At 46.8% G+C, this 26,666-nt stretch overlaps 1 protein-coding gene across 2 annotated transcripts in view; it reads left to right on the forward strand.

Annotated features, from left to right (window-relative positions):
- The first annotated feature begins 1,189 nt into the window (after positions 1–1,189).
- Positions 1,190–26,666, forward strand: part of GCGR (glucagon receptor) — a 42,097-nt gene continuing 16,620 nt past the window's right edge. The window contains exon 1 of one of the 2 annotated variants that reach the window (XM_083727627.1): positions 1,190–1,742. The gene's annotated coding sequence lies outside the window, so the exon portion shown is untranslated. Of the gene's footprint in view, positions 1,743–26,404; positions 26,610–26,666 lie in introns of those variants that run through there. The other variant, XM_083727628.1, reaches the window with a different exon arrangement.

Consider the following 26,666-nt stretch of genomic DNA (forward strand, 5'->3'; position numbering starts at 1 on the left):
CAGAGACACACTGCCTCCAACAGTGAAGGTAGAACATAGCCATCATGCTTGGTAGCCTTGTTCTCCACGAATTTATCCAATTCCCAGAGTGGTTCAACAATCCCTCTTCCCAGAGAACCCTGGGATTGTAAAACAGAACTTCCCTTTGGACAAGCCAGTCTAATTCTTCTGTGACAACACTTGCTCTTCTTTATGTTTACTAAGTCTATTTTTAATAACGCCTTCCAGCAATTTATCAAGGCCAAACATTAGGCTAACTGGCCTGTGATTTCCTGGCTCGCTGCCCTCACCCCTTTATAAAAATTGGTGCTGCGCTGGCTTACTTCCAGTCATCTGGTAAAGATGCTTATTTTAGTTACAAATCTGTTTCTGCTAGATGCATTTCCAGAGGGAGGTATCCATGTATTACCATCACAAATGGATGGCATCAGTGCTAAATGGAAAGGAAGAAAGGAGGAAGAGACCACAAAATTTGAGCTTGAAATTAACAGGCATTAATTGTCACAACTGATATGCTATGGAGGAGGCAGGTGGGCTCTCCCCCCGCACCCACTGCAATAGAAATATTGCCAGAAGAAAAAAAGATATCCACATATTTAATGTTTCAGACACCTTCTCTCAGGTGTGAACATCTTTTTTCCAACCAGATGTCCTGCATTACACCTGGATAAGGCAGGTGCAATCATTGGCGCATCCAGGATTTTTGCTAGGGGGCAGCCCTTTTGGGGGGGGGCAGAACCTCAGTTAGCTATGATTTTTATTTATTTAGGGGGTGGAGCTGCCCCTCCCTGCCCATGGATGCAACTGATGCACTATAAATTGAGTCTGGAATAAGGACTAAAGCAGAGTTGATGTCTTACACAGATGTTCTGTTTTCTCTTAACAATTCAGACCACAGGGCTGATCTGCTTAGCTTTCTTCAAGCCATATTAGGTAGGGAAGCATACTTCCAGACCTCACCATAAGCCCATCTGATTCATCCAGGGGTTTCCCAAACTTGAGTCTCCAACTATTTCTGGACTACAATTCCCACCATCCCTAACCCTGGTCCTGCTAGCTAGGGATGATGGAAGTTGTAGTCCAAAAACAGCTGGAGACCCAAGTTTGGGAAACAACATTAGTGAGAGGAAGGCCTTGAGCTTGATGACCGCCTGGCCCTTTGCCCCCTTTCCCCGATGCCGCTCAAAGAGTACACGCGTCCCAGGAACAGGATGGCGCCCCCTGACGCGAGGCCCTGGGAAGAATGAGGCGGCCTGAGCCTCGGCTGCCGATCTCCCCCGAAGTTGGGGTGGGCGGGGTGGGGGGGTGGAGAGGAAGGAGGAGGTGGTCTGCGCAGCCCTCCCTGACACCTCCAAGTCTCGCTTTCCTTTTGCGCGTCAGCAGCAGCAACGGCGGGTGAAAGCTTGCGACTCCGGCAGGAGGGAAGGTCCCTTTCTGGAGAGCTGCTTCCCTGGCGCGGGGAGAACGCGGCGCCCCTCCGGCTGCCCGCCCGCCCGCACCTGCTGCTCCGCGAAGAGGCTCGGCCGCTGTCTCCTCCTCCCCTCCCTCCGGGCGCCCACCCCCCAGCTCGCCGGTCCCTCCCCCCGAAGCCGGTCACTGAGGCTGCATTGAGCCGCGGCTCTGGCAAAAGTTTTGAGCGGAGCGCCAGCGCTCAGGAGCCCTTGGCGGGGAACTTCCTCGACCCTTTGCCCGGCTGCGATGCGCCTGACGGGGAGCGCCGAGAACTGAAGCCACACAGGCAGGTAGGTCTGGGCCGGCGGCTGAGGGAAGAAGGAGGGCTGCCGTCTTCGCGGGTTTTTCCTTTTCCTTTGGTCACGTCGAGGGGCGCGAGCGCGTGGCGGGGAGATCCCTCAGCCGGTTCCAGGGGCACCGGAGGCGCTTTCTCTGGGCTCGGTGTGGAAGGGGGCTCTCGCTCCCCCCCCTTCTTCTCCCCTTCAGCCTCGGGCATAGCTGTCAACTTTTCCCTTTTCTTCTTGCGAGAAATCCTATTCGGAATAAAGGAATTTCCCTTAAAAAGGGGGAAACGTTGACAGCTATGGCCTCGGGTTCCCCGCGGTGAACCGGATGGAGCTGAGCACATGCAACAGCCAGCCTCGTCCCTGCCTTGCGCTCCGGGGAGGCGAGGCGACAACGGCCTCGGTCCGGGGCGTCCACACGGCAGCCGAATATAGCGGGACAGCTTTGTCGAGGGTTAAGGGAAGGGAATTCTGGAGAGCTCCGTTGGTTAGAACGTGGTGCTGGTAATAGCAAGGTCTCAGGTTCAGTCCCCATATGGGACTGCTATACATTCCTGCACTGCAGGGTGGGGGATTGGACTAGTTGATCCTTCGTGTCCCTTCCAACTCTGCAGTTCTATGATTCTGCAACTGTTAAAAGGGGAGCAGCGTCCTCTCCCGAGAGGTCAGAGACCCACTTGGACGCCAAGTATATAGTCAACTTTGGCACAATTTCTAGCGAGCCTGTTAGAATATGCCACGCACCACCCAGTTTGCCTTGCTGGCTTGCTAGTCTGTGGTAAGGTTGCCATATTTCATAAAGTAAAAAAACAGGACACCCCAAAAGACATCAACTCTGCCTTTGTAATGTCCTGGGAAATCCGGACGTATAGCAGCCCTTGTCTCTGGACACACAGGGTAATCCTTGACCAGATAACCATACACACACATGTGTCAGTCAAGGACCTCCTTAGCTACTTCTTAAGAGCAACACAATTTTTCCTCCCTTCCCAAGAGCAAACAGTATCAGGTATGATTTCCAACTCCCCTTTGATCAGCAATGGCTGCAGCAAAACGAGATGACCCCAAATTACTCTGCCAAATGAAGAATGCTTGAAGGTAACCAGGAGTGGTTTCCAGGTGGAAGGGCTGTGAGTTCAGTTCATTCTGGTACCCAAAATTAATTCCCTGGATCTGAATTAATGCTACACTGACTCCACTTGGTGGATCTTGTGGGTTCCCGTTAAACCACCACCACCACCAAGCACATCCTGCAAGCCTGAGGTCTGACCAGCCCTGAAATAGATAGTGCCTTGTTTTCTAGTCCACAGTTCATGGGCATAGCCAAGGGGGGTCAGCTGTCCCCTATGATCAATAAAAATATTTAACTAACTAAGGTTCTGCCCCCCCCCAAAAAAAAATCCTGGCTATGCCCATGCCACAGTTTTTTTATGCCCTTTGCTTTGAAAACCCAAACAGGAGAATTGCATCAGTTGCACAGGGAACCTCTGGATTTTTGGAAGAGAAAGTGTGGGGCAGTAGTAGTTGGAGAACACTGCATGGATGAGGGGGAATGAAAGGAGGCACAGAGGGGTTCACAAGTCACATTAAGCCAAGGCATGGAAGGGGCCACTGAGAAAGGGGGCACATATACCCACCATGGAGTTGTGCTTATGGCCAGGCGTGTGTGTGTGTGTACCATAGCTGCCAACTTTTTTCTTGCAAGGAATCCTATTCAGAATAATTTCCCTTTAAAAAATGGAAAAGTTGACAGCTATGGTGTGTACACATATATACATCTACACAGTACATACAGTTCCTCTTCTGCCCTGCTTCTCCTCCTCCTCCATGCTAGTATCACATCACAGGGCTATGTTCTTGTCTCCTGCCCACAGCCTCCTGCAGACACCCAGCCACACAATCAGTCACGTAACACCTAGCAGAACTTGAACCTAATTAATACTAATGGCAATCTGCTATGTGTGCAGGAGAAAAGGTGGCAGAGGGGAGAGTGTGTGTGCCTGTTGAATGGACAAACACATGCCCCGTGTGAACTATAACCCAAAGGTGAAAAAAACAATTCCGGAGACGACAGCCAATTGGTTAAAAAAATCCTTTTTACTTTATGTATGACTGGGATAGCTCAGTTGGTTAGAGCAGGAGACTCTTATGCTCTGGGTGGTGGGTTCGACCCACATGTTGGGCAAAAAGATACCTGCATGGAAATTCTGTTTCTTCCTTAGAATCATAGAGTTCGAAGGGACCACAAGGGTTATCTAGTCCGTGACCCTTTTGGTCCCTTTGAACTCTATGATTCTAAGGAAGAAACAGAATTGGAACGGCCACTTTTACAATATATAAGGACCCGAGGCACAGGGATGTTTGTTTTAATGTGTTATGCACTGTATTGCAAAATCACAAAACATCCATATGAAAATCTCTGGTTAATGTGACACACTGCTAAACAAAAAACAGATCTGTAAGCCCAGCAGGTTCAATGAATACTAAATTTAAGTATGGTTATACCCATCTCTGCAAAAGTGGGGTGAACATTGGAGCACAAGGCATAAGGGAGAGTAATACTGTACAGTATACTGGTCCAGTTACCCATTCAGGCAAATCTGTCCTAAACACTTGGCATGTGCGGTATAATCCTACATTGGTAACTTGGGGAAGTTAGGAAGGATAAGTAGGATTTCCCCCTACAGATGCTGTTGTTGTTCAAATAGGAGGTGTTAAAAATGGTGACCAGTGTATAAATGAACTTCTAAAGATTTATATTTAGGAATGGATTGGTTCAGAGTCCACCCTATCCTGCTTGGGATTACTGTTAACGTTACTGCTGTAAACACACGATCTCATGCAAAACTCACTAAATTGCCTATAGCAAGAGTAGTGTGTGGCACTCACCAAGGCAGGATAATTGCAGGACACCAGATATTAAAATCCCAAGCAAGCCTGACTTTTGCCTTTCTCTTGCTATGATGGACAGTGTTGGGTTAACTCCCTTGCCTTGGATACATTGCTGGTGAGGACAGAATTGCAGCCTGTGGGGATCTGGCTCCTCCAGTGTCACTAGTGAGGCAGGATAGGAACCAAAAAGAGACTTGTAGCAGCAATCATGGCAGCCTCTTAGTGTGTGCACGAGGAGTAGAAATCGCTTCCCATTGGCTTTCAGGGTTAGTTCTGACCTCTGATCCTTATGTACAAGCCCAGAACAGCAGTGGAGTTTAGGTAACAGCCCCGCTTCTTGCTAGATTCAGTTTCCGTTGTTTGAGTGTGACGACATGTACAGCAAATTCTTGGAAAAGCTGCATGGGAGCAGACAGTCTCTCTTTAATTAACCTCTTGGTTCTATATCATGGAATGGAGCATTGATATGACCTTTCTTAAAATGCCTTGCAGGAATCTCCCCTACCTCGGGTTAAGAACTTAATTTGTTCTGGAGGTCCGTTCTTAACCTGAAACTGTTCTTAACCTGAAGCACCACTTTAGCTAATGGGGCCTCCGCTGTCGCTGTGCTGCTGCCACGCGATTTCTGTTCTCATCCTGAAGCAAAGTTCTTAACCCGAGGTACTATTTCTGGGTTAGCGGAGTCTGTAACCTGAAGCGTCTGTTACCCGAGGTACCACTGTACAGTCCTCAGCTCCAACCCCATCCCAGTATGGTCCCATCAGGTGGAACTGACAGCACATTTTGTGACTATTTCTGCTTCTATCCACAGAGGTGGATTTAAGGGAGTGTGACTGGTTCAGTTGCACTGGGCGCAGAACCTCGGGGACACCGCAGGGGGGGGGCGCTGCAACTATGATGTAGAATGGAATGTGAGAGGAGGTGGTGCCGCTGAAATTTGAGACCCCCAAATCTATCCACCTACACCCTTCCAAAATGCAGTAGCAGAAGCAAATTACCAGTAGCAAATTCTTGTAATGTGATCTTGATTTATGCACTTAAAAGCAATCCAGCTCTTAATGAGAAACCTGCAATTCTCCAAGGATCACTTGTGTAAATTATGCAGAGATGCAAATATTTCAACATGATGTGAATCCAGAAATATGTTAGTTTTTTTTTTAAAAAAGTGATACTGTGTGCCAGTTTTTAGGGAATTTTAAATATTTGGTGGCAGAAACACATGACACAGAGAACAGTGTGTACAAAGGTCTTGAAGGGCATTTATGGGATAGGACAGGAGATATACAGAGCACAGACTTCCTTGCCTCTGGCTGCCAAAAACCCCATTTACGTTTTCACAACGTTTTCACAAAGTACTGTCCGCACATTTTCACCCCCCCCCATAATGCTGATGACTAGAAACTTCAGTGTTGCTTTTTTAAAGTAAACCTGAAATTATTGGAAAAAGAAAGATGTCTTGACACCCCAGATTCCATTGCAATTGCAGTTATGAAGATTTTCAAATGCACATGCCCTTCCCAGACTCATTCACCTAATACTGCCTTTCACTCAGTGTGTTAAGACATCCCCATTATCTATCCCCTCCCAACAGTCCTGACCTATTGGATTTTTGAGACCCGATGTGACAATCTCCCATACTCTTTGTCCACTTTACCTTTAGCACATATTTTTCTTGCCCTGTGTATCAAATCCTCTGCTGCTTGGGGCCCAGAATAGATGTTTTTCACTGTTTGGCTGCGAACACAGTGAAGAGTCTATTCTCTGTGTGCCACAAAATGCCCTGGGTGTAATTGGAGGACAGTGTATCATGATACCACCCATTCATTTGTCTGATATAATTCAGCTCCTCATGTAGCATGGATGATATGAAAATCCTAATTTCTGATCCCCCATCTGGCATAAGTCTCAATATAAGACTCTGGGAAACATATCTCGTTAGATATGTTTGTTAAGCTTGTTAGAGTGTTTCAGCTTTGTGCTTGGTTGGCGGCTGGTGCTTAATTTGTAAAATGATGGCCAGAGTTCAGCCCTATCTGGAAGCCAGGCCCTCTAACCAGGAAAACTTATTCTGTAGCCACCAATGAAAACAGAGGGACAGGCTAGACTTGTTGAGTTTGTGCATGCTCAAGAGGCATGGACTCTTCTCTTTGGATAACCAGAACAAGAAAGAAAAAAGGAACCCCAACCCCTACTAGTGCAGTATTTGGGAGACTCCGTACACACAGCCCTGCCAGTTTGAGTGAGTTGATTGCATCTTGGGCTGGATTTGGCTGTGTGATTGCTTCACAGAATGCTCAAATCACAACTGGGGGAAAAGTCTCCTGGTGTTCTACTGCTGCATCATAAACGCTTTGTAGTTGGACTGCAATAGTAGAGTAAAATCTCAGCTTGCATTGAAAAATTATGACTGGAGAGTCTAGAGAACCTATTGCACCATTGTTTCACTGCTTGGTGAAAAGATTGAACAGATTCACTCAATCCGCATAAGGGCACCCATCTCCAGTTGTGTGATTTGGACCTCAGATTCCAGGATCCAGGACTAGCTTCTCTAGCAGAACCTATGGCTTGACAAAAACAGGTTCCAACTCAAATTAAGTAGCAAATCTGGTTCTTCTGTTGTGTCTAGCTGGCTGTGGATGTCACCTACTTATTTGGGGATGTTATATACTCCTTGATATAGACCACTGGTGTCAGGTGGATGTGTTTTTACATGCTTTCAAGAGGCAACAATTTCTGGAAAACATTCTGGCAGGGCTTTGCGTTAAGTTGCCAATACAAATGGATTGAAATCTGCCTTCATTCATTTGCAGCGTTTCTATTCTGCATTTTCCCCAAGGAGCACAAGGAGGGGTCTACATAATTCTACCCTCCAAGGTTATCCTCGAAACAACCCTTTGAGCTAAGTTAGCTTTAGCTTGTGTGACTGGCTCACCTGGCTGAGTGAGTGGGGATTGGAACCTGGAACTATCTCTTCCTTTCCTAGTCCAACCCTCTAACCACTACACCACACACTTGCCTATCAGATTCTGAATGGAAAAATGTCTTCTGGGGCTGAGCCTGCAAGGGACGCAGTATGTAGTCTTTTGCACACCCTGTAGTTCTGCCTGCACATGTGCTTCTTGGCATCAGTGCTTGCCCGCTAAGTGGCAGACAGCTAGGCATTCTTGAGCGCTGTTCCTTGCATCACAAGGGCCATGGTGGTGGGTGAGAGCTGAGCTATAACCACTTGGTTCTGTGGGGATATTTGCAGTGATGGGAGGCCCTGAGCAGGGTCCTTTAGGTTCAGTCTCAGCCTCTCCACTGTGCCCTTTGTGCCTCTGCTCCGAGTTGGGCTGTGTCAACAGAGTGATTGCAAAGTATCCTGTTTGAACAAGTCTTACTCACTATGAGACCTTGCAAGTTGGGAAGTTGCCTGGTGCATCAGAATAACAACTGCTCCAATCTTGCCCCCTTCAGTTGGGGGTGTGTCTCGTCACCAGCCCCCAAGCAGACGGCAGCCACGGATGGGTCAAGTTGCATGCTGGGAGGATGAAGAGGATCCTTTGCCGCCTTTTCTGTGTCTTGCAGGCTCATGGTTTGGGTGTTTGCTTAGAAAAGGATTCAACAGTCACCTAACATGGACTCAATTGGTCTGTGCATGAGCAGACACAGATGTATCTATTTCAGAGGCACTGTGTCCAGATGTGCAATGGCAGCAGCAGCAGCAAGCCCCCTTGCCACTAGCCTCTTACCTTGGCAAAGCAGCAGCAAATCTTCCCATTGAGCCAGTGAGTTATCAATTCCATGTAGAGTTAGCAAAGCAAAGAGAAAATGGGCTGGAGATTAAATAAGGTAAAGGTAAAGCAACCCCTGACCATTAGGTCCAGTCATGGCCGACTCTGGGGTTGCGGCGCTCATCTTGCTTTATTGGCCGAGGGAGCCGGGGTACAGCTTCCGGGTCATGTGGCCAGCATGACTAAGCCGCTTCTGGCGAACCAGAGCAGCGCACGGAAACGCCGTTTACCTTCCTGCTGGAGTGGTACCTATTTATCTACTTGCACTTTGACGTGCTTTCGAACTGCTAGGTGGGCAGGAGCAGGGACCGAGCAAGGGGAGCTCACCCCGTCATGGGGATTCGAACCGCTGACCTTCTGATCCTAGGCTCTGTGGTTTAACCCACAGCGCCACCCGCATCCCTGGAGATTAAATATTCAGCCTCAAACAATGTGACAATGAGCCCAGGAAGCTACCAAAATAAGAAGAGCCACATAGACATCCTTCTGCAGTTCATATAGCTGGAGCAAATGCTCTTTGCAGGATACCTGGGCTGTAAAGCCTTTGGCCATGTCCTCCTTAAAAGGCTTTCCAGCAGTTGTGCTGGCCATTCACCATACTTAACAGGCTGCCAGTGGGAAGGCACAGTTGGCTCTTCAGAAGGCTGTGCCAGCTCTTCAGCCTGAGTTGATGGAATTTGAAAGAGATTACCTGCAACAGAGTACCAAGCCCTTCATCAACCCCACCTTGTACAGGGATTCACAAGTCCTGGCAGTCAGGTGATGAGCCTGTGGCTTTGCCCACATGGTTTGATTTCAAACCACACAGGCAAAAAACCTAGGTTACCCAATGTCATTATGGCATCAGGTGGCTGACAGAGGAGCAGCTCCACCTACCTGTCAAACTTGGCCTGCAGAGAATAAGGATCTGGCCCTCTGACCATATCCAGTTCCCCACCCTTGCCTTATTGCAATATATGTGAGACTAGAAGAGCGTTGATTTTGGCATTACAGGAAGTAGTAAACTGTGGCGGTAGTGACACATTTTTGCTTTGCCCTCTGTGTGGTTTACAGGTGTTGTTCTTGCACTGTGGGATGAAGTCAGAGATTCTGTGCTGTAAGACAGAAGATGGTTTTTCTCAGCAGATCTGTTTCTAGAGATCTAACTGGTGGCAGACGTCTTTCATCTGAAAAGGCCACACAGCCTTTTTTGCAGCTGGCATGTCCTCTCATAGATCAAGGATAGCTAATCTTGGACCCTTTAGGTGTTGCTAAACTACAGTTCCCCCCACCCCCAACCATGGGCCAGGCCTGCTGGGGTTGATGGGTGTTGCTCTCTTTCTAGTATAAACTGCTGACCATCTCTCCCTTTAGCCACTTTCCTTTACAGCACACAGTCTGTGTCCCTATGTGGGATAAAGTGACCAATGAGGCAGGAGTCAGCACTCAAGCGGACTTTGCCTCCTTCATTTCAATCATGGGTGGGAAACTCCAGCTCCCATCAGCGCCAGTAAGCATGGACAGTGGTCAGGGGATGATGGGATTTGTAGTCCAGCAGCAGTTAGCCAAATAGGGAATGTCACCTGCCTGCCTGCGTTTGCTATCTTGCCAAATTGTCCTTTGATCACTCTCATTTTATTCCTTTCTCTCCAGTTGGCTGTTGCTGTTTTCTTACCTCCCAAGGCCAGGAAGCGTCTCATCACATTTTACAATACAAGGTGCTGTGTGGGGATTATCATTAATACTGAGGAAGCTCTTTTCATTCCTCTGCCTCATAGTAGGGGTTCTGGATACTCATGGAGATGAGCTGTTGAAATCAAGAGCTCACCTATCCCTAAAGAGTCATTTTACGTTATAGTACCATTTTTTTACATTAGAGTGTAAACACTTATAAAGTTGTCTGAAGTTTTCTTTGGCCTATTTTTATATTAAAACAGAAACAAACAAAACCCTGCACCCTCACATCTGAGTAATGTTGAAATGTCAACCTCTATAGCTGTTTCACAGCTAAATACAAGAAAAGTGCTGTGGAAATTGAATTACCCCGGCCGTTTGTGACATCAGAGTTGTCCCAGCTAATCAGATACTTCTCATCATCATCACTATGATTTAGTCCGTTATTTCTTTCTGCAGCCGAGGCTGATGATGGTGGGGACAGCAGAGGGTAATGAAGATCAAAATTAAGATGCAGAAACAGAGCCATGAGGCCTTTGGTCTGTGGGTGTGCGCACTCATAGGACCAAAATAGCGGGATAATGGCAGAGGTGCAAGTAGTTGATGGATCTAATGACTCTCCCCCTAAGACTGGCTGAAGCCACCTGATCCCTACTGGGAAATGGGGTGTTAGTGGCAGAGCCAGCCTTACGTTGTTGGCATCTCGCATCAGTTCCTGCCTCAGACATCCCCTCCCCTGCCAAGCACTGAAGCCCCTGCTGCGGTTGGATTGTAGCTTCAAGGTTTGTGCCATTAACGCACTAGGGGCTAATCCTTTTGTGTTTTAACAAGAGAGCAGCCTCCCCCTTCCTCCTCTCCCCACAGCCTCTCTCTTGAGCAATCAAGGGGAGGGGATGGGTGAAATTGTATGTGTGTGTGTGTGAGAGAGAGAGAGAGCGCGAGTGGGGGGGGAGGCAGGATCAGAGCAGCTTTGATGCTTGTTTGCTGAGAGAAGAGTCTGGAAGAGAGAATGTACTGCATTACATTCCCAGCATGGGTGATGCTGCAGCACATCCTTCTTTCACCAGGCATAGTTTTTCTCCCCCCCCCCCTTTTTTTTTTACAGAAGCACTATTTCTTCTTCTTCTTCTCCTCCTCCTCCTTCTCTTTTTCAAGAGACAATCCCACCCACCTCTTGGAATTCAGAAACCACTCATGCAGTCCTACTGCAAAAGCCTAAAGCATATGCATAGTTTGCAGCACAGAGATGAAAATATAAAATTATCAGAAACGGTGGTGTCTTTCCCATAGGTTGGCCATAGAACTGGCATTGTTCTGAAAGGAAGGACTAATGGTGTCTTCCTAGGTGCACTTATGTACAAGTAAGCACTATCAAACTTCAGAGTAAACAAGCATAGGATTGGGCTGTACTTGAGCTTTAAACTAGTGTACAATGAAATCCTGAGTCACAGAACTATGATGCTCTTCTGAATAAGGAAAATAAATAAGCTTAACACAACAGGCACCTGATAGTTCTGTCAATGGGATTATAGCACCCAACATGTAGGAAATCGAACCGTGTCTGCTTTGCACATTGTTTGAAGAACCACAAGTGTTTCCAGATGGAAGCTTACTGTTGCAAACTGATCATTCAGATATTGCAAACAGGTTACTGGCAGCAGGTTGTTGTTTTTAAAACTTGTCAGGTTTTTTCATGGAAAGGGTAAGTGTGGAGAAGAGACAAGGTGTGATTTTGATATCAACAATGTTCTCCAGATGCCAGGAAAACTCCCAAACATGAGTGCGTGAGGAACACCAATCCTACCAAAATAAAATCCACCTGGAAGCAGCCTCTGCTACCCAGAGGTGACAAAGAACAACAACATTAATGGAATTCAGTTGACAAATTTAAATGACTCACCTGGACCAGGTGGCATTCACTGAATAATTATTAAAGAACTCAAAATGTGAAGTTGTTCATCTTCAAGGTAATTCTAAACCAAAATGACCCTCATACCACAGGGTTAATAGCTAGTGGAATGCTAATTTCTAAAAAGGATCTTTTAGGGTACAGTCTCAGGAAATTGCATTTCTATCAGCCTAGCTATCTGACCCAGGCAAATTGGTGGAAGCAGCATTATTAAAGCTAGAACTATTAAACGTGTAGCCTCGGAAGAAACAGAATTAAATCAAGCTTTAATCATTTTTTGGTCAGGGTTGGGAAGTCAACAAAGATATAGATGTGTGAATTGGTTGGTATTATGGAGATTTTTAAAGCTTTTGACTATTAAAAGGTTCCTAAACAGCAAAACATGGTAATATTCAATGTAAAAGCAAAATGATGCCCACTGGAACAAAAATATAATAAAAATCCTAAATTCCCCAGCTGATGGTGAATTGGCTGTAACTCCTCAGGAAAAAGATATTGAGTTCACAGTAGGGATTTCATTGAAAATGTCAGCCCAGTGTGCTGTGGCAGTAAACAGAATGTACAGTATTATGAATTATTATTAGGAAAGGGACAAAGAATAAAGCAGCAAATTTATTTATGGCATGTTCAGTTTTGATCTCTGCATCTGAAAGGGACGACCACAGTACTAGGAAAGGTACAGAAAAAGGCAGTTAAAACGATCATTTTCCTTAAATAGAAAGCGTAAAAAGATGAATGCATTTGGGTTTAGAAAAAAGGTGTCAAAAGTAAGAGGTGAAATTCTGTGTTATAGAGACAGTGAATGGGGAGGCATTCTCTTCCTCATGATACTATAACTCAGGATTCATCCAGTGAATGTTGGGTGGCAGTAGAATCAGGCCAGACAAATTAAGTAAGGCATGATTAAGGATGGAATTAACATTGAACAAGAGACCTGCAACACAATATTGCAGTGTATCTTCCCTCCTTAAAGCGTGCACAGTCTTCATTTGGTTGTTTTCTGTGGGAAGGTGCCCTCTTAGTTGTTGTTTTTAAAATGTGCTTCTGCAGAGCATGTCGATCCCCTGAGGATCCTGATACCTCCTTTTTGTTTCTCAGTATCTCTATTCTAGTTGTAATCCCGGCAGCACCCACCCGCTTAATTCACTATTAGAAGGAGCCATAAAGAATGCATAGCTGGCACTGAAAATAGCAGTCCTTCGTCTCATTATCATCTGCACTAATGTATAATAATCCAAAATGTACAGCATTACTTTATCATGCTCCACTTCTCACCCCACACCTTGCAAGTGGCAGCCAATTGAGTGGGAGGAGCAGGGAAACTGATGAGTGTGGTTTTATCGCACATTACACAGCCCCTGTATTATGGAAATTATAAGGGAGAATGGAGAAGATGCAGGGCTGCTACAGCATCATCCACATCCTCTCACCCTTAGTTATGGATTTTATTTAAGCTTTTGTTTTTCAAGCCAATTTATATATTCATGGAGAATGGGTCTATCCAGAACCACCTTTTCCTGGGACCTTAAGGTGAAGAGCAGGTAAATAACAACAATGGAGGGGGGCCCACCTTCACCATTCTGCCTGTGAGCTTTTGTGGAGCACTTTGAGATAAAAAGTACAGTCGTACCTCATGTTATGTCTGCTTCATGTTACGTTCTTTCAGGTTACGTCCCGCGGCCCCCCGGAAGTACCGGAAAGGGTTACTTCCAGGTTTCGCTGCTTGCACAGAAGCGCAAAATGATGTCAAGCGGATGCGCAGAAGCGGCAAATCGCAACCCACGTGTGGTTGCGTTCTTTTCATGTTGCGAACGGGCCTCCAGAACGGATCCCATTCACAACCAGAGGTACCACTGTACCAGATGAGATGGACCACTGGTCTATCGAAGCAAAGCAATGCTTAAGATTCTTAGCAGGTTTCAGACAGAACATTTCAGACTCCCTCCAATCCTTTCCCCAAGGCCATTTCCACCTGTACTCTGGACCAGTTGTTCTGTTTGCTGCAGGGGGGTTCCTCTGGGAAGATGGGGCACTGCATTTTGAAGACTGCCTGCCCTGTGTTTTCAAAGGGATGTTTATACTGCTGTCCCTTCCAAGTTAATAAGCCCAGTGCACATTGTACACAGGCAGTAGCAGGACCAGAGAAAGAAAAGATGGCCTTGTTACCTGGACTTCCTCCAGGACAGCTGGGCTGGGGTTTTATTTACTGAATTGCCAGAAAGCCAAAGGCCAAGAAAGACCAACCCTGCAGGATGGGGCCAAGTGCATCTCTGATACCCATATCCAAGCAAACAAGGGAATGTCCCTGCCCAGGTAGAGTCTCCAGGAGAGGGATGCTTCCCGTGCGTATTTCCTGCCACTGTATCAGTGGAAGTGCCATGGCTTCCAAGTCGTAGAGGAATCTCTGTTGCAACAACATATGCATTAAGCAGGCATCCATTCCTGGGCCCTTTTCTTCGAATTGTGAATAGTGCCAGCCAGGGACGGGAGTAGACAGTTGTCTTGGAGCAGCTGAGATTGAAGGTGATAAGGATTTTATTTTATTTACTCCTCAATAAATTTATTCAGCAATGCTACATTACTTCAATAAATTTCTGTTATGCCCTTTGCCATAAACAACCTCTGAGTGGTTTACACAAATAAATGCATTTATTTGTTGTTATCACATATATATCCCACCTTTCCTCCAAGGAACTCAAGGCGGCAAGCATGATTCTCACATCCTCAGAACAACCATTGAGGTAGGTTAGGCTTGGGAATGATGACTGTCCTAAGTTCACTCAGTAGCTTCATGGCTAAGTGGGGTTTTGAAGCCTGGATTCCCAAGTCCTACTCTGACACTCTAACCGGTACACTGGCTCAAAATCTATAAACAAGTATAAACAATTACATATTAAAACCAGTACAGTGGTACCTCAGGTTACAGACGCTTCAGGTTATAGACTCCGCTAACCCGGAAGTAGTACCTCAGGTTAAGAACTTTGCTTCAGGATGAGAATGGAAATCGCGTGCTTGTGGCGTGGCAGCAGTGAGAGGCCCCATTAGCTAAAATGTTACCTCAGGTTAAGAACAGTTTCAGGTTAAGAACGGACCTCCGGAACAAATTAAGTTATTAACCTGAGGTACCACTGTATTAGAATTCAAATCAAGCCAACAGCAGAAAAGCTGGGAGACAGATCCTTCATAGCTGCCATAGCACACAGCAGGTTGTGTAGAATACAAATGACCTTGGTTGTGGGGGAATGGGGTCACTGGTGTGGGGAGCAGGATCCTATTACTTCAGCAGATCTCAATCATTCCCTCATGCAGTGAACATACTGCTGTCTTTTTGGGTGCAGCCCAGCTCTTTCTGAGGTTCACGCTTTATACACCATCAGCTTCTTTCCAATAAATGAGTCTTCTAGCCTTCCTCTTCTAGCTTCCACACTTTTGACTGTCCAGATTTATTTGGCTGATGCAATGGATGCTATGGCCTATATAATCTCCTTAGGGCAGGGCTTCAAATTAGGAGTCCTGATGCCCTACAGTTAGGGATGGGGAAGAAATTCAATTCAGTTTGCATTTAAAAGCAAATCACCCTGAGTCACACTTTCAGAAACAACGTGAAAACCAAAAGACAGCCAGTATCCATCAAAATTTGCACTTCTCTGAATTTTGCAAAGAAGTTCTCCAACCAAGTAGTGTTCACAAAAATGAATGTAGTAGGGCAAAGCGTGCATAAAAATGCATATACTAGTGAACATAACATACAAAAGTGCATTGTATTGGAGAACGCAGCTATTAGGCAAAATCACATACAAAATATGTATATTAGGAGAAATGCTGATGAACTTTCATTAGGACTTTTTTTTTAAATGCAGACCAATGTGGAAATGTGGAGAAGTGAATTTAAGATTGGAAAAAATGAGAATGTGAGAGGAAATAATGGGCAGATTCCCGCTGCCTACATTTGCCAAATAAATTCTTCAGGGTCTCCAATCTGATCCTATATTAGCAGCTGATGAGCAGTGCGTTTGTGAGATGAGAAGAGAGGGGTATCTTCATCATTTGTGGAGGACAAAGCAGAAATAGGAAGAATGAAGAGCTCAGCTGAAATCTTAGGGGGCTCAGGGATCTTGCAGTGGCCTGGCTTATTGGGCTGAAGGTGTATTCAGGGCTACTCCATCCATTTTCCAAAGCCCGAGAGCTGTGCACAGAGTACTCCTTACATGGGATTCTGTGAAAAGTTAGCTTATAGTGTTGTCTAAAATTCAGGCAAGGACTTCCCCCACCCTATGGCAAATTTTTCTAGGCAATATATTTAGGGTGTTTTCCCCCTTGTCCTCTGAAATGGTAACAAGGAACAGTCAGATGGGATGGGCTTGTGCTTAAAAGGCAGAAAGGAAAATTTATATGGGAGAGGATTAACAGATAGGTTCTGTTTTCACAGTTAGGGTCTAACTCATCATCAGGTGTAGGTAATTTTCTCCCAGTTCGTATTGGCTAATGAACCTGAGGCCCGGTGGTATGTGCACAGTGACTTGCCTGACCTATCAAGGTTATTTGTTGTTGTCCTACGCACACTCCCTGGCCCCTTATCTTGCGACACATTGGTAGTATGTTTGATGGAGATGAATAAGTTGTTGCTTACAGTCACAAAGGCCCAAGGTTATTTTGCAGAGGTTTTTTAGCTTAGGATCATGATTCAATGCTTGTGCCTCTGGTCTATTTACACAAGAAGGGAATCCCAGGGTGCTTGAGCTACACCCCATTGTGCACAATTGCACACTATTGTTGCCAATGAGAGGGAATTATTATTTTTTTAAATGGGAAAGGATGGAGAAGTGCAAGAGGGGTGATGGCCCAGCAGGACACAGGTAGGATGATGTGGACAAACTGCTATCATTTGTCCTCTTCCACAAGCCTTAGGATTGCAACCTTGGAGATTTATACAGGAACTCAGCAGTAAGTTATGGGACATGCACTGATTGTGGACATTTTGCAGGCATGAACAGTGCTGAAAGCAGATTGCATATAACTGCCCCATTGTGAGCACAAATCATAATGAGTGCACAATAGAAGACATCTGAAGGGTCTCTGATACATCTGCTCTTCTGTCCACAGATGGCTGGGTATCATCATTAGTTCAGTTCTGTATATCACGTATGAGAGTTAGCCTCAAACTTTTTATGAACGTGAAGAGTGAACTGGGGAGTGGGGCACACCAGGACATTTGAGTAGGTTTGCCAGATCACAACCTGGAGATCCATACGACAGAGCTCTAGAATGTGATCTGGCAAGCCTGGATAGGAGTTACTAAGTCCCAAAAGAACAACACAGACAACACTATAGAAGTACAATGGATTATTATGGACTACCATGAGCCTGAGCAACAGCCTCCCCATTTATCACCCTTGCCACCCAAAACATGATGGATTAGCCTAGCTTGGACCAATTAAGTTTTTGCCAGTGTTGGCTGAGTTGTCAAAGTTAGGCAGCGGGCGAAAAAGACACCATCTCTCTCTGAAGGCAGATTCTGGTGGCCTTCTGAAAACAATCCTGCTGTAGTGATGTATCTTTACACTCATCATCATCTTCTTCAGCAACTAAATTTCAAGCACTTGCTTCACCTCTACCTCCTGTCTGATATGTCAGAACCCAGAGAACTCCCTCTGGTGCCAGGCATGTAGGTCAAAACTGTCTCCAGATGGCTCTGCAAAGCCAGCTTGGGGCTAATGGTAGGAAGCCAGCTGGGTCAGGGATATCAAATCTAGTACTGGAGGAATAGGTGGCCCTAGGGGCCTAAGAGGAAGGGGGGAAAGACAGCGATACCTGTTGGTTTAATGCTTGTGATCAGATTTCCTTTGTAAATATGGGTATTGTTTGGAGGCAATCCAAGAGGCCCAGGTCCCAGGTCTTTTGCACCAGTTCTGGATCTCCTTTCCCTTCTTCCCTCCTCTTCTTTTTAAACTTTAAAACAATATTTTGTGCAAATTTTATGCATTGGCTCGTGCCCCCGAGTCCTTTAAGTACTTTGCAGTACAGTGGTACCTCGGGTTACATACGCTTCAGGTTACATACGCTTCAGGTTACAGACTCCGCTAACCCAGAAATAGTGCTTCAGGTTAAGAACTTTGCTTCAGGATGAGAACAGAAATTGCGTGGTGGCGGCGCGGCAGCAGCGGGAGGCCCCATTAGCTAAAGTGGTGCTTCAGGTTAAGAACAGTTTCAGTTTAAGAACGGACCTCCGGAACGAATTAAGTACTTAACCCGAGGTACCACTGTACAATACTCCTGTTGGTAATGCTCTCCATCTTCCTTTGGCAATGGACAGTGTGAGCATGCCCTGTTGTTGCATATGTTGCAAAGCATCCTGGGACTCTCCCAATAATAACTGATGTTACCCCTAAGCTATTTATTTCTGTAAAGCCCGTAACATATTCTCTATACAGCTATCCTCCCGCTCCTTGACTTACCTCACAGACTATTTCATCTAACCCACATTAAATCAGGATAGCTATTTTGTTGTTGCCACCATTGAGTTTTTTCTCTAGAATTGGACTCTGTTTCTTTGTGAGGCAGATGACCAGTGTTGGAGCCCCATGTATAGTGTTGCAACATTCCAGGCTAGAAGTGACCAAGACTTGTGTAACAGTGGGCAGATCTGCCAGTTAGGGCAGCCCCCAAATTTTCTGGATCCGTTTTCACCAGGAAACCACCAAGAGTGGCCTAGAGATCTTAAAAAACAAATTTTCATCTCTGGACAGGGGTGTATCTGAATTTCTCAAGTAGCAGCAAATTCAGCATAAATATATACTCAACCTTCCCATTCTGGAAGGAGAACTGATGCAGTCTCTCTCCTTTACTGGCAACAACGCACGCTAAGATTGAGGATGATACTGCGTTTTCATTTAGAATACTCTTGTTATTGGCACCGAAAGTTCTTCTGCAATACAAAAGCGTCACTGCGTTTCTGCAGTTTATCACAGCTGCAGCAATTTCTGAAAGCAAAAAAGGCTCCCACTCCCGAATAAAGTTTAATAATAATTATCTAAGGAAATTTAAGACGAAGGGTAAGGGGGAATAACAGCAGATAATTGACTAATTTGCTGAGGCAAAGAAACAGAAAATGAGATTGAAATTGACTGGTAGAAAGCTTCTCTATTAAATGTTGTATAACATTTCACAGGTGACTACGTTATGATAATTAAACCTTACAAGGTGCTAATCTCTTAAACTGGTGCATTTAATGTGGATAAGAGTGCTCATCTAGCTTACTTCAGTTTGCTGGGAATATTAGCTCTCACCCAAGGTTTCTAGCTCTCATGACTAATGCATTATTTTCTTTGTATTTCTGTCTGATCTTAACCCATGAGCAGATTACAATGTATTGTTATTTTATTCTGACAACAAACCCGTGAGATAGATCAAGTTTAGGTACAATGACAGCCCCATTCCCACCCACTAATATTTATAATATAACAGGAAATGTACACGCTGCAGGTAGGCTCTCTTTTTTTGCCGTTTCTTGGTTATATTTTATTAAATTTTCAAAAAAAATCACATATACATTCCAATACATAATATTTTTTCTTTTGTTTTGTCGACTTCCCACCCCATTTTCCTTGGTGTTTTTTATTTACTCCCCTTTGCTGTGCCCTAGCTTCTCCTTCTTATATCATAACAACAATACAATAATCTCTAATTCCTTCTGGTGCTCATAGTTCAAATCCTGATCATGATTTCATCATACTATAATATTTCTTTAAATAGTCTAAAACAGGTTTCTGTTCTTCCACAAAGCAATCACCACCGGGTTCTCTGATTCTAGCTGTTAACTTTGCCATCCCTTTATTTATCCATTATTTATTTATCCATTCTTCTTTGGTGGGAACTTCTTCCCTTTTTGTGCATTGTTGCAGGTAGACCTCCTGTGGCCAGAGCATGGAGGCATCCTCTGCCTCTGTATCTTGCAGCTTGCTCTGTTCCCATGAGCGATACGTTCTTACTGCAACTGTGGCTCCAGCCAGGCGCTTTCTCACTGGGGTCTCCAGGGACCAAGGTCATTAGCCTGCAATACTAATTAGAGTACGTTAGCCAAGCACAGAAAAGAGAGGCCACTCTGGCAGGGAAAACATCATTCAGAATCACAGCTGGGTCGAGCAGGGAGACAAATGGATCCCCCCTTCCCTCTCTCTTTCCCTATGGGGCAGAGCCAAAGGAGTGTGTCTGGGGCTAGAGGACAACAAAGGAGGTCCTGGGCAGTCCTGCAGCTTCCCTGAAGCATTAGGAGGTGGCTGAGGACGGAGCTGGCCGGAGACCAGAAAACCCCTCTCCGACACAGCTGGGGTTGGGGGCAGGAAGAGGCTCCTCTGAGCCAGGAGGGTGATCTGTCCAGCTGGGCTAAGGGGTGGCAGGGAGGAGACATCAGGACAAACGGGAGCTGTTTGTATAGAGGAGGGATCTAGGCCAGAGGTCTCTGCACTCAGCCTTTTGGAAATCTGCAGCTTTTGTGGTGCGTGAATGAGCCAGGCATTCCAGTGCCTTCGCAGCAGGGGCTTCTCAGGCAAGGGAGGGACACTTGTTTATTTATTTAGGTAAAGGTAAAGGGCCCCAACCATTAGGTCCAGTTGTGACCGACTCTGGGGTTGTGGTGCTCATCTCGCTTTAATGGCTGAGGGAGCCGGCGTACAGCTTCCGGTTCATGTGGCCAGCATGACTAAGCTGCTTCTGGCAACCAGAGCAGCACACGGAAACACCATTTACCTTCCCGCTGGAGCGGTACCTATTTATCTACTTGTACTTGACGTGCTTTCGAACTGCTAGGTTGGCAGGAGCTGGGACCGAGCAACGGGAGTTCACCCTGTTGCGGGGATTCGAACCGCCGACCTTCTGATCGGCAAGTCCTAGGCTCTAACCCATAGCGCCACCCACGTCCCGTTTATTTATTTAGAGCAATATTAAAACACTAAATAAGGAGAAATGTCCGCCTTCACCTTTGGGGAGAAGAAGAGTAGGACTGGTTCCTCACCCCCGCCATCCCACTGTCTTTTGGAAGTGATTCCTATGTGAACTACAGCCACTTCAGAGGGCTTGGGCTCCCTGGGGCAGTGAGCCATGGGTCAACAACCAGGGGTACTCGCAATCCAGTTGAAGAGTCTCTTCCTGTCAACTTTGAGGCCAGGAGCCTGGGCACAGTCTGAGAAAGGCAGCACAAGGGGACTTGTTCCAGTGGTGGGGAAGGAGGTGGCTCAGCAACACGCAGGTGGGGAACTCCCTCTTATAAATCCTGGCTCCACAGGGTGGCATTGGGGTGGGGTGGATATTGCCAGGTAGAGAAGTTTTCCAGTAGGGATCATCCCTAGCCAAGGGACCTGGGCCAACCTGATCTGGAATCGCAAGAGCTGCCCACATCCCCAGCAAAAGCTTTTGCACACTGCTGCCACCAAGGCAAGGTTCATCATGACAGACACATCTGTCTGTCCTACTATCTAAATACGGAGAAAGCTCAGCCCAGGAGCGAAAGCAGCATCTGGCGCTGCTGGCTTCCTGATCAATGAGCTTCCCAGCTCCCAAACAGAAGCAGCAATTAGGGACTGCTCTAAGGAAACATGATTTCCCAGGGCTAAAAATAACCGCACAAGGAGGGGAGGAGGGATAGAGGGATAGTCCTGGGAGCAGCCCTCCAGACTATGGGCTGGTTACTGTCCCTCTGACAAGCTCTGAAAGGTTTCAAAATGTCCCTTAGAGATAGGGGGAATTGGACATGCGCCACTCACTCCTTCCTGACCAGTCAAGCTCTAGCTTTGGCTCTCAGGGTGCTCTTTTTGGCGCATCAAAAGTATGCATTTCCAGAATGAAGTGCAGAATGAATCTAGAGCAGAATCTTGAAAGCACATGTTTGAGAATCTAAAAACTGGGGTGTATCCAAATGCCAGAACTTCTTTTAGTGCTACAAATCAGTATGCCCTCCAAATGCTTTCAGACAACCACCACCAATTTTTATGTACTTTATTATTATTATTAACTCCAAGACTAGCAGTGTTTTGCTAGTTCCAGCCTTATTTCTTGGAAATTGCACGTGGTGCAATCTTTATGGGACTGATGAAATTGAGAAAGCAGCAATAAAACTTCGAGGTTTTCCATTTACACCCAAGAACACTAGCAGAGTAGCACAGAGGAGAGCATGGGAGGTTAGCTGGATATAATGGCAGGGGACGGGGCAAGGATCACACACAAGCCGCATCCATGAATGCCACCTGAAAACTGGGTAAGGCAGCAGTGCTGCCTGAATGTTTTGTGCTGCCGTTGCAATGTACAGTGTAAGAATGGCTGCCTGTGAGCCGACAGTGCAGAGAAACGTAGAGGGACTTTAGAAGGAATGTTGCCTGCATTCTCCAGAATAAGTGAGCGAATGGTGCTTATATGGAAGAAAAGTCTTGTTTGTGTTGAAGCACACTTCCATTTGTGATTTTGTAATGGGCTTGTTAACGGGATGCGGGTGGCGCTGTGGGTTAAACCACAGAGCCTAGGACTTGCTGATCAGAAGGTCGGCGGTTTGAATCCCTGCAACGGGGTGAGCTCCCGTTGCTCGGTCCCTGCTCCTGCCAACCTAGCAGCTTGAAATCACGTCAAAGTGCAAGTAGATAAATAGGTACCGCTCTAGCGGGAAGGTAAACAGCATTTCCGTGCGCTGCTCTGGTTCGCCAGTAGCGGCTTAGTCATGCTGGCCACATGACCCGGAAGCTGTCTGCGGACAAACACCAGCTCCCTCGGCCAATAAAGCAAGATGAGCGCCGCAACCCCAAAGTCGGTCACGCCTGGACCTAATGGTCTGGGGTCCCTTTACCCTTTACCTTTAATGGGCTTGTTAGTTTTTGAACTATCCTCATAGTCCAAAGGCACTACAATTGTCAGGACAAAACTAGACATGACACCAACGATCTAGGAACTGGATCGCCTGTGTTTTGTTTCTTTTTAACTACTGTGGGAGAGAGGCAAAATGGATCAGAGCCGCAGTGCTTGGGGAGGGGTTTTCAACACTGATCCCCCATCCTCCCATATCATTTTTGTGACTGAGCCCCCTGCCCACCCGAAACTGGAGTATTCAACAACAGGTACTTGAAGCAACAATAGAGCCCCACATCTCAATCACCTAACGTCACTATGGCACCAGATGACCCTCGCCCCCTCTTTTGCCCACATGTCCATGCAGAGAGCTCTGCAATTTATGCCCAAGTGCCAATAGTCAGCTGATTGTTGGGGCTCACATAGCGCTACAAACAGAACTATGAAAGCCCTGACAATCAGCTGAGGCCATCACTGCCCTGACTCCTACCAAAGGAATTTCACATTTTGAAAAACAATTCTGAAGTTGTATATTGCCACAACCTATCCCAGGAGTAGGGGAGCTCAGGTGCTAAATGCAGCCCTCCAGACCCCTGTCTTTGGCCCTTGGGATCCTCCCCAGTCCACAACCCTCACCGGCCCTGCTTTGCACCCTCCATGAGTAATAATAATAATAATAATAATTAATTTATTATTTATACCCCGCCCATCTGGCTGGGTTTGCCCAGCCACTCTGGGCGGCTTCCAACTGAATATTAAAAACAGTACAGCATCAGACATTAAAAACTTCCCTAAAGAGGGCTGCCTTCAGTTGTCTTTTAAAAGTTAAATAGTTGTTTATTGCCTTGACATCTGCTGGGAGGGCGTTCCACAGGGCAGGCGCCACTACCAAGAAGGCCCTCTGTCTGGTTCCCTGTAACCTTACTTCTCTCAATGAGGGAACCGCCAGAAGACCCTCGGCGCTGGATCTCAGTGTCCGGGCTGAACAATGCGGGTGGAGACGCTCCTTCAGATATACTGGACCGAGGCCGTTTAGGGCTTTAAAGGTCAGCACCAACACTTTGAATTGTGCTCGGAAAGGTACTGGGAGCCAATGCAGAGTGGCTTTGCCTGGCTGGAATGTGTCCTTGCACTTTGATAATGCCTCTTGGTTGTCTGGGTAGCGAACAGAGAGGGGTGTGTGAAAGTGACTAGACACTAGTCTACTGTACAGAGGAATTGTTTATATTCATTGCTCTGCCCTCTTTGGCCTCAGGCCCTGCCCAGCACTGGAATGTGGCCCCATGGAAGTTTGCTAAGAAGGGAATTTGGCCAATGGCCTCACAAAGCTCCCCCACCGCTGGCCTATTTTTTTTTATGTTGCCATTTCTCTACCCCTCTCTATATCATAACAAATAAAAAAAATTAAAAATTCTCCAATAGCACCTTAGAGACCAACTAAGTTTGTTCTGGGTATAAGCTTTCGTGTGCATGCACACACGAAACAAACTTAGTTGGTCTCTAAGGTGCTACTGGACAATTTTTTTATTTTTTTATTTATATCGACTGCGTCAGACCAACACGGCTAGCTAGCTGAATCTATATCATAACAGTGAGGGTCCTGTGAGTTCTGTGTAGATTCTGTAAATACTGGCAATCTGGGAAGTAGCCCTTGGGAAAGTAAGCCCTCCGTATGCAGGGATCTTTCCATTGTTTCTTGCCCAGCTCATGCTGAAGAATGGACCTAGTGGATCACGAGGAGCCTTTCATTCCAGGGCAGAACAGGCATTTTTAGGCCAAGTGCTTATTTTTGGCTTCACAGGACAGCCGGAAGGTCACTCTCGCAATCCCAGCAAAGTTCCGGCCGCATCTGGGCCAAAGGCATGGCCCGTCTGTTCCAAGGCACACGGCAAGAATACTTGGTTTGTGTCCGGAGCACTGTGATCCCATTCAGGAGCCCTTTAACCAGATTAGAGAGGGATTGAAGGATTTAGCTCTGGTGTGAATCTGAGTTTATCCCGGATGGGTTGCCAGCACGGCGGGCATTGCCCAACAGCCGCCCACAAGGACACACAGCAGTCTTTCAGCCAAGGAGTCCAGCCTTCTGAACACATGGGGGCCTTTGTCGGCAGTAGGATGAAGGCTGTGGGGTTAGGAGGCAACAACATCCCTGGGTTCATCTGGAGCCAGGAGATCCCTGGAGGGCGTTAATGATTAACAGCCTGGTTGGCCTTAAGCTGGGCTATGCCAGGAGCTGTAAACAGACCAGGGGCAGCGCTACTGGCACATTCCCTCTCGTTCCCTCCCCCTATGAAATGTTTTCCTAGACACGGACTGGTGGGGAGAAGTTGACTCTGTATCAGGAGAGTCCCTGCTGTCAGGAGCGCAGGAAGTGTCATGGTGATGGAATGCACAAGCCACTGTCCATGAGCAGATCAGGGCTCCAGGCATCGGGGCATGTGTCCTCTTCAGCAAGCCTCATCTCACCCACCACTCAAGGCGCAAACAGCCCTACCCTCCTTCCCACGTGCACTGCCTACTGCACACACCACACACACAGCCCCCTGGTACCTCAGTGTGGCATTCTGTCACTGCCTGCACCACTCCACGGATGACTCAGCTACACTGTCCTTTGCTGGATCCCTGCAGACAGCACAATGTCAGAACCACCAGCACAATCCTACTGGTTTTCTGGATCCCAGATACATTGGCTGAGTGTACTGCCTACATTCAAAGCACCTTTTCACAGACACATCCCAAATCCAGAGAACTGTCGTCTACCCCTTACAGAGATACAATTACCCTCATCCATAACAAACGACAGTTACCAGGATTCTTTCGAGAAGGGGAATGCGTTTTAAATGTATGCTGTGTATGCAGCCATTATTTCCAGAACTCTTTGCTATCTTCCCCACTCCCCACATCTCTGTCTCCCTTTCTCTTTCTGTCTCATACACCTGCTGTTTTCTGGCTACAAGGCAAGGCTATTTTGCCAATCAATACCATAGACAGAGGTGTCCTGTGAGAGGGCTCATCCTATCCCCAGAGGCACCCATGTTTCCCTTTGCTAGTACCTTGGAAGTCAAACGGAATCCGTTCCGGAAGACCATTCAGCTTCCAAAACATTCAGAAATCAAAGCACAGCTTCTGGTTGGCTGCAGGAAGCTCCTGCAGCCAATCCAAAGCCACGGAATCCCCATCGGATATTTGCGTTCCAAAGAACGTTTGCAAACCGGAACACTCACTTCCAGGTTTGTGGCATTCGGGAGCCAAAACGTCCCAGTACCAAGGCGTTCGGGATCCAAGGTACGACTGTATAAGAGATCCACTGTCTAGCCTAGCTATGCAAAGGCTTTGGGATACTTTTCTCCTGCTCTGTTGTTTTGGGCTACCTGCTGCTCCCCAGCACCGGCTGCAGACTTTGGCAAGCTTGCCTGTGGGGCAGGGAAGTCTCTGCACGCTGCTGCTCTGAGGAGACGAGCAAGAAAAGGGCAGCCCCCCTGTGCTGCATTGTAGTGGATCAAGTCTCCCTGGGCACTTGGCCTGCACCCAAATCCAGCCCTGAAATAGCTCCCCACCCCTAAACAGGCTCCTGTTACAGTGACTGGCATCTGAAGCAGCCCCCTAGAGTGGGCGTCCTCAATTCCTCCTGGCTGCAGTGAGGGTCAGAAGGTTCCCTGCACCAACCAGAGGCAGGGTCAAACCACCAACAAGCACCAAGCACCTGATCTGGGCGGAGGCTGCGGTGGCCATATTCACTCCTAGCAGGTCCCTGTCAGCCCAGAATTTCCTGACACTGGACAGCCTTCCTGGATGTAGCCCAACAAACCCAGTTGCAGAGTGCGTCATCCACCTTGGAGCCAGGGTACTGGAGCCTAGAGTTTGCAGAAGGGCAGT

This window comes from Podarcis gaigeae, assembly GCF_964106915.1.
Source record: "Podarcis gaigeae genome assembly, chromosome: 2".
Classification (NCBI taxonomy): domain Eukaryota; kingdom Metazoa; phylum Chordata; class Lepidosauria; order Squamata; family Lacertidae; genus Podarcis; species Podarcis gaigeae.